At 38.6% G+C, this 19,379-nt stretch overlaps 1 long non-coding RNA gene across 1 annotated transcript in view; it reads left to right on the top strand.

Moving 5' to 3' along the window:
* Positions 1-5,978, top strand: part of LOC129532904 (uncharacterized) — an 89,090-nt gene extending 83,112 nt beyond the window's left edge. Inside the window, exon 4 of the long non-coding RNA XR_008678832.2 lies at positions 2,417-5,978. This is a non-coding gene — a long non-coding RNA (uncharacterized lncRNA). The remainder of the gene's footprint in view (positions 1-2,416) is intronic.
* The last annotated feature ends 13,401 nt before the right edge of the window (positions 5,979-19,379 follow it).

The raw sequence follows: 19,379 nt of genomic DNA, 5'->3' as shown, positions 1-19,379 counted from the left end.
ACTCTTCTCTTTCTCTCATTTTATGGGGAAATATTTCAGTTCTTCACTATTGTGTATCATGACAGCTATGGGTTTCATATCAATGATCTTTATTATGTTGGAGAAGTTCGCTTTTATTTCTAGTTTACTGAGTTCATAAGAGAGTATTGAATTTTGCCAAATTATTTTTCTAGATCAATTGAGATTCTCATTTTTAATGTAATTGTTGTGGTGTATCACATTGATTGATTCTAATGTCGAACCACCCTCACTTTCTTGAAGTAAACTCCACTTGGTTATAATGTATAGTGCATTTGCTATCCTACTGGATATGGCTGTTAGTATTCTGTAGAGAAGTTTTGAATCTATAGTTCTGAGGGATATTGGTCTTTAGTTTGCTCTTCTCGTAGTGCCTTTGTTTGGCTTAGTATCAGGGTAATGCTGGCCTCATAGAACAAGTTTGGAAATGTTCTCTCTCTTCTAATTGTTGAAAGAGCTTAAGAAAGATTGATGTTGATTTATTTTTACATGTTTGGAAGAATTTACCAATGAACCCATGTGGTCCTGCACCTTTTTTTCTTGGGTGGTTTTTAAATCTGTATTCAGTATCTTTTCTTTTTTCATGGGTCTGTTCATATTTATTTTTCTTCCTGAGTCAGTTTTTGTATTTATTCTATACCTATACTGTTCCATATACATTTTAGAATAGGCTTATCTGTGTCTTCACAAAACTGGACTGATATTTTGTTGGAATTGCATTAAAACTATAGATCAATTTAGGAAGAATTACTATCTTTTCTATGTTGAATCATATATGTTGTAATTTGTCTACTTTTTTTTGTTCCCATTTCCCATTTAGAAACTTCAATTAAACATATATGAAAATGCATTACATTATTTCTCACCTTGCTGAATTTTTTTTTCAGTCTTTTTTCTCTCTGTGTGTTTTTGGACACTGTCCATTATATTTTTCAGTTCAATAATCTTTACTTTTACAGTGTGTGATCTCCTGTTTATCCCATCCAAGTATTGTCATTTTGTAAATCTCGACCATGATATCCTTCTCTAGAAGTTCAATTTGTTTTGTAATATCTTCCAAATCTCTAATTAATATATTTAATCTTCTTTTTTCTTAAATGCAGAGATTACAGTTATATACCTTTTAGCGAAGCCTATCATCTGTCTAATTTCTGGGTGTATATGTATACACTCTAATTTCTCCTAATTATGGTATAAATTTTTCTGGATTTGTATGCTTGGTAATTATTGTTGGATTATGGACACTCTGAATTTTACTGTGTTGGAAGAAAGATGTTTTTGTAGTACTATAAATTTCTTGGCCTTTGCTCTGCAGTGCAGTTAATTTACTTAAAAATGTTTGATCGTTTGAGACTTGCTTTTAAACTTTGTTAGATATGACCAGAGTAGCCGATCTGTTCTGATCTGACACTATTCCCTATAAATTCTAGCTACTTTGCCTTCCCTAAATATCTATCTCCAAATCCTAAGATCAAAGAGACTGTCAGAAACTTCTCTTTAATTGGTAAATTGAGGCAATTTTAAGGATTATTTAATTTCACCTTCTTGCCTAAGTGATCACTCTTCTACGTGATCCAATGTCTTAAAACCATTTGTATATTTTGTCTTAAGTATTAATAGCTTCAGGCAGGAAGTAATTTGGGTACCCATTACAACAATTTTCTCTGGAAGTAGAGATCAGTTGAAAAAGTCATATTGCAGTTGCAGATGAAGATTCGTGGGAAGAACATCCAGATGGAAAAACCAACTAGTAAGAAGTTTGCAGGTGGATATGGGGTTTTCATGTTTGAGGAAGAAAAAAAGAGGTGGAGTAAGACTGTCAGGCAATGGGTGAGAAGAAAATGAGATGAAATGAGACAGACAATGTGCCAAGAATATGCTGTGGAATGTGGGCCAGGGTACAAGTAAAATTAGGTTGTAGCTTTCCTATATGTAAATTGCACCATTTATTACTGTTTCAGAGAGATTGGATTACTATTTTATGAATTTTCTGGTTTGTTACTTTTAAGAATATGTTATATTTATCTTTTATCTGTAGTCTACTTGAATAATGTTTCATCTGTAACTATAAATGTACCATAAATTATTTTTCTTTCTGGTGGAAATTATAGAAATATAATTTATCAGAAATCCTATTTTCACAGAGCACAAATTTCTAGCAATATTGTGAAAGAAGTTTCTTGAAATACTTCTCATGTATGTAAAAACCTTAATAGATAATTTCTCAAAATTTGACAATTTTACATATTTGCATGAAAATATCAATTGTCATTGACTTGTGTCCCCCAAATTTATAAGTTGAATCCCTAACAGTCAATGTAACTGTATTTGGAGATAAGAGCTTTAAGGAGGTAATTTAGATAAAGGGAATAATAAAGCTGGTCCCATAATCCAATAGGGCAGGTGTCCTCATCAGAAGAGGAAGAGACATCAGAAGCAGGTCTGCACAGAGGAGAAGCCATGCTGGGATACAATGAGAGGGCATCTGTCAGCAAGCCAAGGAGAGAAGCCTCAGGAGAAACCACAGCTGTCGACACCTTGATTTTAGACTTCCAACCTCCAGAAATGTGAGAAATACATTTATGTTGTTTTAGCCACCCACTCTGTGATACCGTGTTATGGCAGCCCTAGATGACTAATATACAAATAACTAGTTGTGAAACTGAAAACTTCTGAAAAATCTTTATAAAACATCAAATATTATTAACCTTGATTGTAAAAAGACTGAATTTTCTTTCTACTATCTTTATAGAAAAAGATAATACAAAATATTTGTAATATGAATACGAAGTCAAAAAATGTAAGAAAAAAGTATTATAGAGATGTATTAGGTAGCTGATTAAAAATGTTATTTTTCTAGAGTTTGCAATCCTTGTTATTTTTTGCACAGATTTTTAAAATGTGCAATTTTTGCTTTTTGTCCTTATTCTAAATGTTCACTCTCATATTTGAGTATGCATTTGTAATTTTGAATTAATTTCTTAAAGTAGGCTCCTCAAATTGAGTAAACCTCAGGTTTTACATAATCTGAATCTATCCCTGGTTAAAAGTTCTGGCTTTAAAACCAGAGTGACCTGAATCCGCACACAACTTCAGTATTATCACTGTCTGTGACTTGGGAAATATTTCAAAGGACTTAGGTCTTCTGTAACAATACCTACCGCATGAGAGTGTTGTGTTAATTAAATGGCATAGCCGCATATAAAATGACTAGCAGAGTTCTCTTCTTATACTTCTTTGGTGGGCTTCAAACTATTGTACCCCAACAAAAGTGACACATGACAACAAAAGTGTATTGTTACACTTTTTTGGGGGTACAATATTTTGTTTAAGGTCTTGTGTCACTTAATGATAGGGATACATTCTGAGGAATGTGTTGTTAGGTAATTTTGTCATTATGTGAACATCATAGATTGTACTTATGCAAACCTAGATGGTTGAACTTACTACACATCTGGGCTATATGGTAAGGCCTATTGCTCCTAGGCTACAAACCTGTACAGTATGTGATAGTAATGAATATTGTCACCAATTATTACACATTGGTATTTATGTATCTAAACATAGCTAAATATTTTTAAAAGGTACATTAAAAGCAGTATAAAAGATAAAAAATGGCCAGGTGCAGTGGGTCGCACCTATCATCCCAACACTTTGGATAGACAAGGTAGGAGGATCACCTGAGCATAGGAGTTTAAGACCAAGCTTAGGAACATAGTGAGACACCGTCTCTAGTAAAGCAAACAAAAATTAGCCAGGTATGGTGGCATGCAACTGTGGTTCCAGCTATTTGGGGGCTGAGAGGGGAGGATCACTTAAGCCCAGGAGTTTGAAGCTGCAGTAAGCCATGATCGTGCCATTGCACTCCAGCTTGGGTGACAGAATGAGACACGGTCTTGGGAAATATTTTTAAAATTAAAATTTAAAATGATACATATTTCTGAACCCCTTGAGTCCTATAAAGAAAAATTGAATATCAAATTTAATAGGCCAGCTACATTATAATCTTATGGGGCCACTATTATATATGCAATCTGCTATTAATCAAAATGTCATTATGCAGTGAGTGACTATATATACATTTATGTAAATAATACATTATAAAAGAAATGAACAATAAACATTTATTAACATATTTTAATGAGCTTTTGATGTTCCTAATAAAGTTAGACTGCTATGGTTTTAATGTATGTTTTTCCCCAAATTTATATGTTGGAATTTAAACTTCAAAATAATGATAAGAAGAGGTGAGGCCCTTAGAAGGTGTTTAGCTCATGGGTGCTCCACACGCAAAATGGAATTAGAGCCTTTATAGAAAGGCTTGGGGAAAATAGCTAGACCCTTTCTTGCCCTTCTTCCCTTCTGACTTCCTCCAGTGAGGACACAGAATTTGTCCCACTCAGAGGATGCAGCAATACGGCACCATCTCAGAAGCAGAGAGTAACCCTTCACCAGACACCGAATCTGCTGGCCCCTTGATCTTGGACTTTCCAGCCTTCAGACCTGTGAGAAATAGAGTTCTATTCTTTATGAATTATCCAGTCTGTGGTATTCATATTGTTATAATATCAGGAATAAACTAAGGCCCAGGGGAATTTTATTAAAAGGGAAAATATGAAGTCGCTGCAATCCTAATGGAAAGGCACAAGGAAAAGGAAGGTACAAAACTGAAGAGTAAAAAGTATAGAAACTGACTATACAATTTTGTTCTGGGTTAGCCCAGTGGGAACAGAAATTAGGCCTATCATCTCCACCAACCTCAGAAGATGAGAATAACTGAGAAAGTTCACCCAATGTATCTAATATTATGTAGAACTATTTAGGTCAAATTCTTTTTTTACAGGACTATAAAAAATTACAGATGATGCCTATGTCTGTGCATATTTATTCAGTCTCTCATTTAAACAGAAAGTCAATTCAGACGCTTTGTTTCCCATATACGTAGAGACAGTTTGAGCCACAGTTAAAGTTTCTAGGATTTAATGGCCAATCTATAGGAACTTTATCTATGTAACTGCTGCACCAAATTCTTTAATATGTCATTTTCTTCACTTTTATTTTACTTCCCTTACTTCTGTTTAAGAAAATTTTCAGGTCCAAACATCTTGTTTAAACTCATTATTTTTTTTTTTTGTATTTCAATCTCTTTCACATTTCTGTCCACTTTAATTTTTTTTCTTTTTTCTCTTTCATGAGTTTGTCCCCAGTTGGCATCTTCTCTTCTATGCTAGGATTTATTTTTTTTAAAAAAAGTTTTAGATGAAATGAAAGATACGAGAGATATAAATGAAAGTGGCATAAAAACTCCAAAGCTAAGGAAGATAATAGAAGGAGACATTTTAAAATTAAATGCAAACAGTGGCTCAGAGAGTACAAACAAAAGCAGGTGGAAAGAGGACAATCTCCAGCATCCAGAACCAGAAATGGTTCTAAAAGGTCAGTGCATGAAGCACACAGCCAGGTCAGCAAACATTTCTCTCTCCTCAGGCCAGAGAAGTAAATAGAAAATTCACAGGAGACTTGAACAGTAAAGGAATAGTAAATAAAATTGCTACTTGGACGCCAAAGAGACAAGATTTGCACCAAACAAGAGTTTTAAGTTTAAAAATCACAGGAAGGCACCTGAGGCTAGATCCACAAAAATTTCTGAAGACATAAATATTCTGATAAGGTCTGAGATATTGTTGAAAAACTAAATTCTCTAACATAAAAGAGATAAGAGTTTAATTTCTTTTGTTTGCTCTTTCCTAGCTGTGTGACCTGTTAAAATTTATTCAACCCCTCTGAGCCTCAGTTACCTATCAATCATTAACTGAACAACACATGTCAGGTCATCACATAGATTAAATACATGAAAATTGCTGAGGACAGTATAACACAAAACCTTACCAAATTGTAGTTTGCTTCCTAAGAGACTGGATTACTAAATTGAGAGACTGTTTCCATGGTCAATAAAACTGAAAAAAGTATAATCTGAACATAGTTCTGGATTGTTATTTAGAAGGTGTGCAAAATTGTAAATGACTCATTCTCATAAAAAAGCAGCTTTCTTTGGTTCTTATATGCCTCAGGCTCTCCACAGCCAAAAAATGAATTAGATAAATGAACAAGTTCTGGGTAAGATTCAAGTACATACTTCATTGGAGTACTTCAGAATAAAGGTAAGATTGACCTGAACTCTTTTTTATTTTTTGTCTAAGATTTCTTGAGTATATTCAGTCAACTTTCCCTTTTCAGCTTCAACAGGCTGCTGCAATAACTATGATGAATAAAATGTACCAATTGCTTAGTTAGGACACTTAGGTCCTTAGATTTCATCGATCACCCATCGTGAATCCTCTATCAAACCATATATCGAAGCTGACAATAAATAGCAGCATTCCTATATAACAAATTTATTTTCTGTTCTCTCTTTTGTATATTTGATATATAATAGAAAAACAAAGAACAAGAGTTCTTAGCATAGGTAATCTCAAATGGAGCACTATGTTGCTGGGTAAATAAGAGCCATCTTTGCTTCGTGGAAATTAGACTTTTTCATATTGACATTCAGCATCATCTAGAAAGCAGTGCTCTATCCAGTTCAAGCTGTCTGCACAAGAGCTGTCTGCAAAACCAGCTTTAGCTAGTGGATGTGTCAAGTAATTTACTTTTCACTAACTAAAGATTTATTAAACATTTTTTAGCAACACTGTCCTGGGCTATGAAGGGATACAAAAGTTATATATGTTCCAACCCTCAAAGGAAATATTCTATCCTTGCATCAATAAGGGAACCAGGAATGGAACAATGGAAAATATTGGAAGTTTATAGTAAGTAGAATTGTAAGTAAAATGATAACAAACAGGTAAAATCACATATAGGAAATTTAGCATCAAAATTTGGCCTATAGACCAGGGATAATCAAACTTAACTACGTATCATAATCACCTGGAAGGCTTGGTGAGTTGCTGATTTAATAAGTAGCTTGGGTTGAGGCCCAAGAATTTGGATGTCTAGCATTCACATGTGATATAGCTGCTACAAAGGGGACTGCAATTTGCAAAACATACCTAGAGCACCAGAAAGCCATCTAAAGATCAGTCTAGTTAATTTCAGATAACTTCTGTATCTTGTAGAGACAGCACATTGTGATACCCATAATATACATATACACACACACATGTGCAGGTGCACACACACACACACGAGCACACACACACCGCAGAAAAACATCAGGAATATTTAGTTGGATTGCGTTAGGAGTTTCTTTCTCCCGTTAGAGATCCTCAGCCTCAGCTATTGCTTTTAGATGAACGTGCAGCCTCTCCCTGCTCAGATTCAGATTCCCTTCCTCATCATAGGGTTTTTTTTCTGTTAACCACAGTGTGTGATTTCACATGTTAATATAAAAACAATTCAGAAATACTGGGGAAAATATTATTTCTGTCTGTAGTTGCTCCTCTGATATTTATGAGACCCGCCTGGTTTCCTTACTGGTGGAGTTTCTAGATGATAGTACAACATTTAAACATATTTTTAAAAATATTATTACAAATATTAACTAAAATTACTGAAAAACTAATATTCTTTTAAAATTATAATTTTACAATTATGACATAAGTACTCTACACTTATACAATACTTAGGAAAAAAATCACCAGTTAGATGAAGCTATCATTTTTGTAGATTCTCATTTTCCCTTTCTTCTATTCATGTATATACCATGTTTCAAAGAATAAGATCAGGACTTGCATTTTGATCTGTAACCTGTTTTTGTGATGTAACAATCCACTATAAATCACCTTCATGTCAACAAAAATGTATCTAAAATATGAGATCACACAACATTTTAAAAGGTATGACTTTTCAACAATGTTTTTTAATTTTCTCCCTTATTTCCTGGTTTTAGGGAATTGAATATATAACTTAAAAGACTAGTTTGTTTTATATTGTGAATTTCTATTATTGGCTGTTTGTACTTTCCTGCCTGTAAGTATAATTGAGTTATGACTGTGCTTTCTATTACTGAATATATCTTATCTATTTTTCAGGTCCACCTTAGGATAAATTTGAAAGCATAAAGCCACCTATCAATAAAGACATGTACAACTGACTCCATGAAAAAATGTAGCTTTCTTTGATTAGATGCCTGACACTTTCTGAAGGACCTTGAGAATTTTACTCATTTATGGAAAGATAATTTCCTACTAATGAAACGTGGGATTAAAAGTTGAATCAAAGAAAATTCAATAGCTAATTATAATCTGTGACAATTGGGGTCTTTTAACCAGTGAGATGATCTATAACTAACAGAATTATTGCTAGGAGACAGGGAAAAAGAAATATTTTTTAAAAAGATTCAGGAAAAAATATTTATCAAGTTTGATGGAAAATATATAGATTTATTAATTCATTTATAAACAGCATAATATCTAATGTTATGTTCTTATTAATTACGAGTTTTGGTGAGTCATTTTGAAGAATTTAAGAATGTTTTATAGAAGCTAGCTAATTTTATTTTGTTCCTTTTTAAATAAATTTTAAAATGAAATAATAAGTCACAGGAGTTTTTCTCACATGTAAATCTCTAAGTCAGACTATTGATGAGAACATTTAAAACAGTGCTGAATCATCAACAAAGTCCATATTTAGTTGAAGTACACATTGATCACCTGAGAGATGAGAATTCCCTCAACCATTACGCAATTGCTGAATATGTCTTCAGTACTAGGCATTATGATAGTAGAGAATGAAAAGATGAATTAAAACATCATTAAAATTGAAGTATATATTTTAGTAGAGAATAAAAAGGAAAATCGATTACTATATAAATTGTTAAGTTAGCCTAAAAACAGAGGAAGTTGGGATTAGGCAATCTTAGTTTATTTGTAACAACATCAAGCTATCTTTCATGACTCACCTTGAGATTCCATGAAAGTTTTCTTTTTTTTTTTTTTTAACTTATTTTAAGTTCAGAGGTATAAGTGTAGGTTTGTTACATAAGTAAACTTGTGTCATGGGAGTTTGTTGTACAGATTATTTCATCACCTAGTATTAAGCCTAGTGCCCATTAGTTGTTTTCTTGATCCTCTCACTCCTTCCAACTTCCACCTTCCAAAAGGCTCCAGTGTGTGTTGTTCCCCTCTGTGTGTCCATGTGTTCTCATCATTTAGTGCCCACTTATAAGTGAGAACAGGTAGTATTTGGTTTTCTGTTCCTGCATTAGTTTAGTAAGGATAATGACCTCCAGCTCCATCCATGGCCCTGCAAAACACATGGTCTCATTCTTTTTTATGGCTGCATAGTATTCTATACTGTATATGTACCACCTTATACAGTGTTGTGTGTGGAGTTGGTTCCTTCCAGTGGGTTCTTGGTCTCACTGACTTCAAGAATGAAGCCATGGATCTTTGCAGTAAGTGTTACAGCTCTTAAAGGTGGCATGGACCCAAAGAGTGAGCAGCAGCAAAAGTTATTGTGAAGAGCAAAAGAACAAACCTTTGGCAGCATAGAAGGGGACCCAAGCAGGTTGCCACTGCTGGCTGGGGTGGCCAGCTTGTATTCCCTTATTTGTCCCCACCCACGTCCTACTGACTGTTCCATTTTACAGAGTGCTGATTGACGCATTTACAATCCTTTAGCTAGACATAGAGTGCTGATTGGTGTGTTTTTACAGAGTACTGATTGGTGCATTTACAGTCCTTTAGCTAGACATAGAGCACTGATTGGTACATTTTTAGAGTGCTGATTGGTGCATTTAAAATCCTTTAGCTAGACACAGAGTACTGACTGGTGCATCTACAGTCCTGTAGCTAGACGCAGAGCTCTGATTGGTGTGTTTTTGCAGAGTGCTGATTGGTGCATTTACAATCCTTTAGCTAGACAGAAAAGTTCTCCAAGTCCCCACTCGACCCAGGAAGTCCAGCTGACTTCACCTCTCAATCCCCCCTCTAAACAGGACACCCCAAATGCTGTTGGGAATTGGGCAATGACTGCTCTAGCTAATTCCAGCTAGATATGGGACAAAGAAGGTGCCCTGCAGTTGTAGTGTCCTCCAGAGGGGAACTCTTTAGGCCAGTCAAAGGGCCAGTGGGTCGGTCCAGGGGTCCTTGGTAGAAGTTGTTAGTTGAGCTCATTTGGGGTTCCATTTGTAAGACCATCTGTAGCTTGATGGCCTTGATCCGAGAGGAAACAAATTTGACAAGGAGATTAAAAATACAGGACCCAAAGGCAAGTAATAGCAAGATGTCTGTCACGGGACCTAGAAAGGGGAGAAGTCATGTCACCCAACTCCAGAGGTCAGTATAAGAGTTTGAAAGGCATTGTCTGATTTCAGAACCCTTTTCCTATACACTTTGGGTGGTGTCTTGTACTATCCCTGACTGGTTAGTGTAAAAGCAACACTCCTCCCCCAAGAAGGTGCAGAGTCCTCCTTTCTCAGTAGTAAGGAGGTCTAGGCCTCAGCAGTTTTGTAGAGTCACTACTGCCAAAGAGTCTATTCTGGACTGTAGAGTAAGGATAGATTTTGTTATTTCTTGCAAACTGTCTGAGAAATCCTTTGAGAGTGTGTGGTAGTAGGATAATACATGTTAAACTGTTAACTTTTAGCAAACTTTACTTTTGATGAAAATTTGTAAGTTTCGGATTTCAATTATTCTTTGCTGTTAATAAGACCTCATTCAGTCCATATTAACTTAAAATTGGTATAGATGGCTCCTTCCTGATTCTGTAAGTACTTTAAGGTTTAGCTGAGTGCAAACAGCTCACATGTTTGAGAAGACCAATTATTAGGCAATTTTCCTAACTCTGCTTCTACAAGAGTTTCCTTATCACTTACTGAATATCCATTTTGTCTTTTTCCTTTAATCGCCCTGGAGGAACCATCTATTGTCCTATACTGAAAGGAGTTCCTCCTAGGTATGGTCGGACTTTTGTATGGTAGTTAATTAAGATTTAGATCCCCTGTTAGGAAACCTGCTGGGTTAAGGATTTTTGATAGGAAGGCTATGGGTTGTCAGTGACCTCAGTGCTTTTGGGCTACTCCCTTGTTCACACTGACAACAAGGTGGCATTGGAATGTTATAGGATTGCAGAGAAGACCTTCAATTATCAATTACAGGTTTTAAATTTACTCTGGCTTTTAAAGGAATAGGGTACACTGTTTTTTCTTTACTACTTCCATCTCTCTTTCCTTCTCTTTCTGTCTTTCTGTCTCTTTCTCTCTGACTCCCTCTTTGTCTGTCTCTTCCTCTCTCTCTCTCCCTTTCTCTGCCTTTGTCTCTCTATGTCTGTCTGTCTCTTCCTCTCTCTCTCTCTCTTTCCTCTCTGCTGGTCTTTCCCTGCCTCTGCCAGCCACTTATGCTGCTGTTCTCCCCTCTCCTTGCCCTTTTGATGGCTTTTGCCTCAGCAGTGTAAGACTGCCACCTCCTTGGATTTTTGCAGTGTGTGCAATAACTCCGTGATTTCCTTGTGGTATTTAATGGGGCCTAGAGGTTAGGAACTCCCTTTCTTTCCATATTGCAGCATGGGCATGTAGGGTTAGATAAGCATACTTGATATCTGTATACACATTTATTCTTTTTCCCTTTCCCAGTTCTAAGGCTCGGGTAAGTGCCACTAGTTCTGCTAACTGGGTGATTGTCCCTGGGGGGAGAAGCTTACTTTCAAGTATGTTACATCACTAACTATGGCGTAACCTGCCTTTTGTATCCCATTCTCCACAAATGAACTTTCATCAGTATATACGTTAAGGTCAGGATTAGCTAATGGGACTTCTAAGAGATCCTCTTGGGTGGCATAAGTCTGGATTATAATTTGTTGGCAGTCATACTTGATTGGTTCTCCATCCTCTGGGAGAAAAGTGGCAGGGTTGAGGGCCACACACATGCATATTTGAAGCACCAGTTCCTCAAGAAGTAGGACCTGGTATCTGAGCAGGCAGTTGTCTGATAGCCGTAAACTTCCTTTGGCACCTGGCATGCCATTTACATCATGAGTAGTCCAGACAGTGAGATCCTTTCCTTATATTATTTTGATGGCCTCTGACACTAAGATGGCCACCACTGCAACTACCTGTAAACAGTGAGGCCAGCCTTTTGCTACTATATCAATTTCCTTACTTAGGTATGCCACTGGTTTTGGGGTTGTCCCACAAGTCTAAGTAAGGACTCCAAGAGCTATTCCTGTTCTCTCTGTGATGTATAAAGAGAAGTTTTGTCATGTGGGAAGGCTTTAGGCTGGAGCTTGTAATAGGGCCTGCATTAGGGTTTGGAAGGCTGTTTCTGTCTCTGGTTCCCATTCTACTAGGTGAGTATTTGCCCTCTGGGTCTCGTTGATTAGAGTATAGAGTGGTCTGGCCATCTCACTGTATCCAGTGATCCATAGTCGGCAAAAGCCAGTGATTCCAAGGAACCCCCTGCAATTGTTTTAATGTCTTAGGGTGAGGATAAGCCAGTATAGGCTGTATTCATTCCATGCTGAGGGTCCTGGTTCCTCTGGATAAGATTAGGCCTAGATATTTGACTTCTTGTAGGGAGAGCTGGGCCTTCGATTTAGATGCCTTTTACTCTTGATTAGCTAGAAAGTTCAAGAAATCTAGAGTAGCCTGCTGGCATGAGGCTTCCGAACTGGTATCCAAAAGTAAATCATCCACATACTGAAGGACCAGAGTGCCTGGACTTGAGAAGTGGCTTAGATCTTGGGCCAGTGCCTGACCAAATAGATGAGGGCTATCCCTAAACCCTTGGGGCAAGACTGTCCATGTAAGTTGGGACAAGTGTGGTCTGTGGGATCCTGAAAGACAAAGAGAAACTGGGAGTCAGAGTGCAGGGGATTACAGAAGAAGGCATCCTTGAGGTCCGGAACCGTAAACCATTCTGCTTACTCTGGTATTTAAGAGAGCAAGGTATAGGGGTTGGGTATAACTGGATATAGAGGAATTACTGCCTCATTGATGAGTCTAAGATCTTGCACTAGTCTCCACTGACCATTCAGTTTTTGTACTCCTAGAATTGTGGTGTTTCAGGAACTGCTGCATTTTCTTACTAAGCCGCAAGATTTTAAATGTCTAACAATATCCTGTAATCCTTTATGAGCTTCAGGCCTTAAGGGCTATTGCCTTTGATAAGGAAAAGTGGTGGGGTCTTTTAGCCTGATTTGGACTGTGCAGGCATTTTTTGCCCTTAAAATTTGTCCTTCCAATGCCCAGACTTTAGGGTTGATTCCCTCCTCAAGCAGGGGAATACAAATGGGTAACTTGTTCCCCATATTAATGTAGATAATGGCTCTAGCTTTGGCATTAGCCAAATATTTCCCTCCCTAATAATGGTGTGGGACTTTCAGGCATAACAAGAAAGGCATGTGAAAAGGGCAAAGTCTCCCAATTACACCTGAGGAGGTGGGAGAAATACCTGGTTACAGGCTGTCCCAGGATTCCTCAGATGGTAACAGACCTTGAGGAAAGCCGTCCAGGACACGAGATTAACACTGAGAAGGCTGCACCAGTGTACAGAAGGAAGTCAGTTTCCTGGCCCTCAATGGTTAAACATACCTGGGGCTCAGTGAGTGTTATAACATGAGCTGGCACTTGCCCAGGGCACCCTCAGTCCTGTTGTTGGATCATCTGGCTGGGGGCTTCTGGCCCAGAGAACCTTTGTCCTCTGGGGAAATGCACCTTCCAGTGATTGCCTTGGCAGAGAGGACATGGGTGAGGGGCAGCTTGTTTCTTGTTGGACAATCTTTTTTAAAAGTGTCCTTGCAAACCACACTGATAACAAGCCCCACTGGGTGACTGGTCTGCTCCATCTTCTGTCCTCTCCAAACCATCAAGGTTTGTTTGTCTGAGGGCCATGACTAAGGCTGTAGCCTTTCTCTGATCTTGCTTTTCCTTTTTGGCCTGTTCCTCTTGGTCCCTATTATAGAACACCAAGGTTGTCAGGTTTAGTAATGCCTCCAGATATTGTTCAGGGCCCAGGGCTCGCTTTTGGAGACTTCTCCTGATATCTGTGGCTGATTGGGTAATAAACTTATCTTTTAGGATCAATTGACCCTCGAGTGAGTCAGGTGACAGGGGAGTATATTTTCTTAAGGCCTCCCGAAGCCACTCAAGGAAGGCTGAAGGATTTTCTTCTTTTCCCTGAGTTATCGTGGACATCATTGAATAATTCATGGGCTTTTTCCCAATTCTCCTTAGTCCTTCTAGAACACAGGTCAATAGATGTTTACAAGTACAGTCCCCATGATCTGAGTCAAGGTTCCAGTGGGGAGCCATACGGGGGATGGCTTGCTGACCAGTAGGGAATATGTCCCTTTCTTCAGCTGTCATTCTATCATTTACTTGACTAAGATACCAGGTATCTCCAAACTCTCAGGCTGCAGCTACAGCTGCATTCTTTTCATTAAAGGCCAGGGTTTGATATAATAGCATGACATCTCTCCAAGTGAGGTGAAAGGTTTGCCGTAGACCGTGTAGGACATCTATGGATGTCCTACATCCATACATACTTCCTATGGAAGTATCAGGATCATCTGAAAACTTCCCCTGGTCTGCCTTGATCTGCTTTAAATCAGAGAGGGAGAAGGGGACATGTACCCATGTTGGGCCAAATTCCCTTCCCCCTACAGCTTGAAGGGGACATAACTGATAGCCAGGGGGGTTCTGTGGTCCCTTGGAGATTTCTTTGCTTGTTTCCTTCTGGGCAGGGGAGATTAGAGGAGGCTTATCATTAACAGGAAGGAGAGCTATAGGAAGGCTAGGATATGGGGGTAAGCTGAGAGGTCCTCTTGTGGGATGTAAATTGCAAGCTTTGCACAGTTGTGGATTTTCCTTCAATGAAAAGAAAGATTGGGCATAAGGTATTTCACTCCATTTGCCTTCCATCTTACAGAAAAGGTCAAGCTGCAGGATAGTATTGTAATATATACTTCCCTCAGGTGGCCATTTTTCCCTATCAGAGAGAAAATATTCAGGCCAGGCTGTAGTGCAGAAAAAATGAGTCACTTCTTTTTCAGGGTTTGCAGGTCATATTGGTCCCAATGGCTTAGGATGCATTTCAAGGGTGAGCCTGTTGATGACTGAGTGTTTCCCATCTGAAAGAAAAAACCACCTGTGGTTTTGGTTTGTTTTCCCCCTCTTACCTAAGAACTCACAATGGTCCCTGGACCCTGCTGATCAGAATAGTTGCGCTCACCGATGCAGCAACAGAAACACTAATTTTCCTCCTAGACCACAAGGAGGACCAAGGAAGCTCGGATTTAGTGGCCCTTACTGACACATTCTCAAAAACCTGCACCCTTGCTTGTCCTACTAGACCACAAAGAGGACTGAGAAAAATCAGATTTAATGGCCCTTACCAATGCATTCTCAAAAACCTAAGAATGTTAGAGTCCTAAGCATTCTCCTGTTAGTATTGGGACATTACCCCTGTCCTATAAAGATGTTATTCCCCAAAAATAAAGTGGAGGGCCATACCCTGAAGAAGGGAAGGGATCTCCAGGGTTGGAAGAGTGACATGTTTTGTCCTCACCTCTCATCATGTGAATAGGAAGGATATCATTTCTGAGGCTCCCCATATCTTAGCTTCAGGAATAGCCTTTGCTAGGCCTGCTTGTCTGAGGATGGATCCTAAAATTCCAGATAGTACCCACCTCTGACAAGGCTTTGGGCAAAAATTATGTCTTTCTGATTGGTGAGCCTGGGTGCCTAAAGAAGGAAACAGAGTCCTGAGGTTTATAATAGAAATCATTCTTACAGGTGAAACTAGAAAAGCACCAGAGACAGGGAGTGGTTTTTAGAAGCAGGACTAGCTTTGGAGAAGAGAAACAAGAGGAAGTTTGTCTGACAGGCATTAGGACCCAGGAGGCAAGGTTCGGGATAGATACGATAAATGGGTGAATCTCAGTTGGGCGACATGACTTTAAGAGTTCCGCTCATGGCTGCAGGGTCAACCAACTTTTTGTCGGGACCCCATAGCTGAATGGCTTTCCTCTCTGTTGACCCTTGGCTCAGCCCAGAAGTACAGGAAAAATGGAAGCTGGTTCCAGGCAAACCAATGGTCCCAACTCCAAAGAGCCAGGGTTTGTTAGAGAGCTCTTTCCCAGAAAGCCTGACACCCATGTCTTTAGTCCGGCAGCCATGCTGGTTGCTTTTAATTGGCTGGCAGGTGCCTGGTATTTAGCCCCTGAATTCTAAGGAAAAATAGGACAGACTAGCAAGTGAAAGGTGTCCAATGGTACTCAGCACTTGGCTATCATCCCATCGTGGTTGCCAAAATGTGTCCGGAGTTGGTTCCTTCCAGTGGGTTCTTGGTCTTGCTGACTTCAAGAATGAAGCCAAGGACCTTCACATGAGTGTTACAGCTCTTAAAGGTGGCACGGGCACAAAGAGTGAGCAGCAGCAAGCTTTACTGTGAAGAGCGAAAAAACAAAGATTCCACAGCGTGGAAGGGGACCCAAGAGGGTTGCCACTGCTGGCTGAGGTGGCCAGCTTTTATTCCCTTATTTGTCCCTGCCCATGTCCTGCTGATTGGTCCATTTTACAGAGTGCTGATTGGTGCATTTACAATCCTTTAGCTAGACACAGAGCGCTGATTGGTGTGTTTTTACACAGTGCTGATTGGTGCATTTACAATCCTTTGGCTAGACACAGAGCACTGATGGGCGCATTTTTACAGAGTACTGATTGGTGCATTTACAATCCTTTAGCTAGACACAGATTGCTGATTGGTACGTTTTTACAGAGTGCTGATTGGTGCATTTACAATCCTCTAGCTAGACACAGAGCACTGATTGGTGCATTTTAACACAGTGCTGATTGGTGCATTTACAATCCTTTAGCTAGATACAGAATGCTGATTGGTGTGTTTACAGTCCTCTAGCTAGACAGAAACATTCTCCAAGTCCCCACTTGACCCAGGAAGTTCAGCTGGCTTCACCTCTCCATGTGATGGTTAATATTGAGTGTTAACTTGATTGGACTGAAGGATGCAAAGTATTGTCCCTGGGTGTCTGTAAGGATGTTGCCAAAGAAGATTAACATTTGAGTCAGTGGACTGGGAAAGGCAGATGTACTCTCAATCTGGGTGGGCACCATCTAGTCAGCAGCCAGTGCAGCTAGGATAAAAGCAGGCCAAGGGACATGGAAGGACTAGACTAGCTAAATCTTCTGGCCTCCATCTTTTTCCAGTGCTGGATGCTTCCTGCCCTCGAACATTGGACTCCAAGTTCTTCAGCTTTTGGATGCTTGGACCTACACCAGTGGTTGACAAGGGGCTCTCAGGCCTTTGTCCATAGACTGAAGGCTGCACTGTCAGCTTCCCTACTTTTGAGGTTTGGAGACTCAGGCTGGCTTTCTTGCTCTTTAGCTTGCAGATGGCCTATTTTGGGACTTCACCTTGTGATTGTGTGAGTCAATTCTCCTTAATAAACTCCCTTTCATATATACATCCATTCTATTAGTCCTGTCTCTAGATAACCCTAATACATTCAGTCTATCATTGATGGGCATTTAGGTTGATTCCATGTCTTTGCTATTGTAAATTGTGCTGCAATGACCATAAGTGTGTATGTTTCTTTATAATAGAATGATTTATATTTCATTGAGTATATACCCAGTCATGAGATTACTGAGTCAAATGGTATTTCTGTCTTGAGGTCTTTGAGGAATCGCCCCACTGTCTTCCATAAGGCTGAATTAATTTACACTTCTACTAACAGTGTGTAAAGTGTTCCTTTTTCTCCACAACACAGCCAGCATCTCTTATTTTTTGACGTTTTAATAATAGCCATTCTGACTAGTGTTAGATGGTATCTCATTGGGGTTTTGATTTGCATTTCTCTAATGATCAGTGATGTCAAGCTTTTTTTCATATATTTGTTGGTCACATGTATATCTTCTTTTTTAAATTTTTTTTTACTTGTTAAATATTTATTTGGAAAATTAATAAGATACCCATTTTGGGGGAAGTTAAGGCCTCACAAGTATCAGCATGAACACCCACTGGCACATGAACTTGTTTCCACAGAATGAGTAAAATAGGAATGTTAATTTTATTGACCCAACACCACTGACTCATTGGGGAAAAAAAAAAGCCAGAGAGAGAGACCTCTTTCTCTCTCTCTGTCACACACACACACACACACACACACACACACACACACACACACACACGTGCGCACTGTGTAACATCAGTAGGAGTCACTGTACAATAGGATATCTGAAAGGCCAAGGTCCATATCTTTACAGATTAAGCTCTAATATATCTTCAACTTCATGCTAGGTGTCTAGTAAAGTATGTGTAAACATTCAATAGAGTTTCCAGGACTTATTAGAGCATCCTATTTGAAAGTGACAGAGGTCTTGTCCTTATAATTTTTTTTCTGAAAAATATTATTTAATAATTGCTCTTAAAGAAAAAAACCCTTAATTTTTAGAGATATATCTGCATTTTTAATCATGTTTATATTCCTTTCTTCTTCCTCTTTCCTTCTTCCTTCCTTTCTTTTTTTATTATTTTATTTTATTATCATTATACTTTAAGGTTCAGGGTACGTGTGCACAATGTGCAGGTTAGTTACATATGTATACATGTGCCATGCTGGTGTGCTGCACCCATTAACTCATCATTTAGCATTAGGTATATCACCTAGTGCTATCCCTCCCCCCTCCCCCCACCTCACAACAGCCCCCAGAGTGTGATGTTCCCCTTCCTGTGTCCATGTGTTCTCATTGTTCAATTCCCACCTACAATAAAAAGTTTAACGTTTTTTAAAAATTTAACTTCATTTTAAGTTCCAGGATACATATGCAGGTCATGCAGATATGTTACGTATATTAACATGTGCCATGGCGCTTTCCTTCACTTATCAACCCACCACCTAGGTATTAAGCCCCGCATGCATTAGCTATTTATCCTGATGCTCTTTCTCCCCTCGACCCCCTGAGAGTCCCTGGTGTGTGTTGTTCCCCTCCCTGTGTCCCTGTGTTCTCACAGTTCAGCTCCCATTTATGAGTAAGAACACGTAGTGTTTGGTTTTCTGTTCCTGTATTCATTTGCTACAGACAATGACTTCCAGCTCCATCCATGTCCTTGCAAGAGACATGATCTCATTCCTCTTTATGGCTGCATAGTATTCTATTGTGTATACGTAGCACATTTTCTTTATCCAGTCTATTATTGATGGGCATTTGGGTTGATTCTATGTCTTTGCTATTGTGAATAGTGCTGCAATAAGCATATATGCATATGTATCTTTAAAGCAGAATGATTTATATTCCTTTGAGTATATACCCAGTAATGGGATTGGTGAGTCAAATGGTATTTATGGTTTTAGATCCTTGAGGAATCGCCACAATGTCTTTGAAATGTTAAACTAATTTACAT

The sequence above is a fragment of the Gorilla gorilla genome, chromosome 3 (genome assembly GCF_029281585.2).
Source record: "Gorilla gorilla gorilla isolate KB3781 chromosome 3, NHGRI_mGorGor1-v2.1_pri, whole genome shotgun sequence".
Taxonomy (NCBI): Eukaryota; Metazoa; Chordata; class Mammalia; order Primates; family Hominidae; genus Gorilla; species Gorilla gorilla.
The sequence above is the reverse complement of the archived record's forward strand: the minus strand, read 5'-3'. Positions and strand labels throughout refer to the sequence as shown.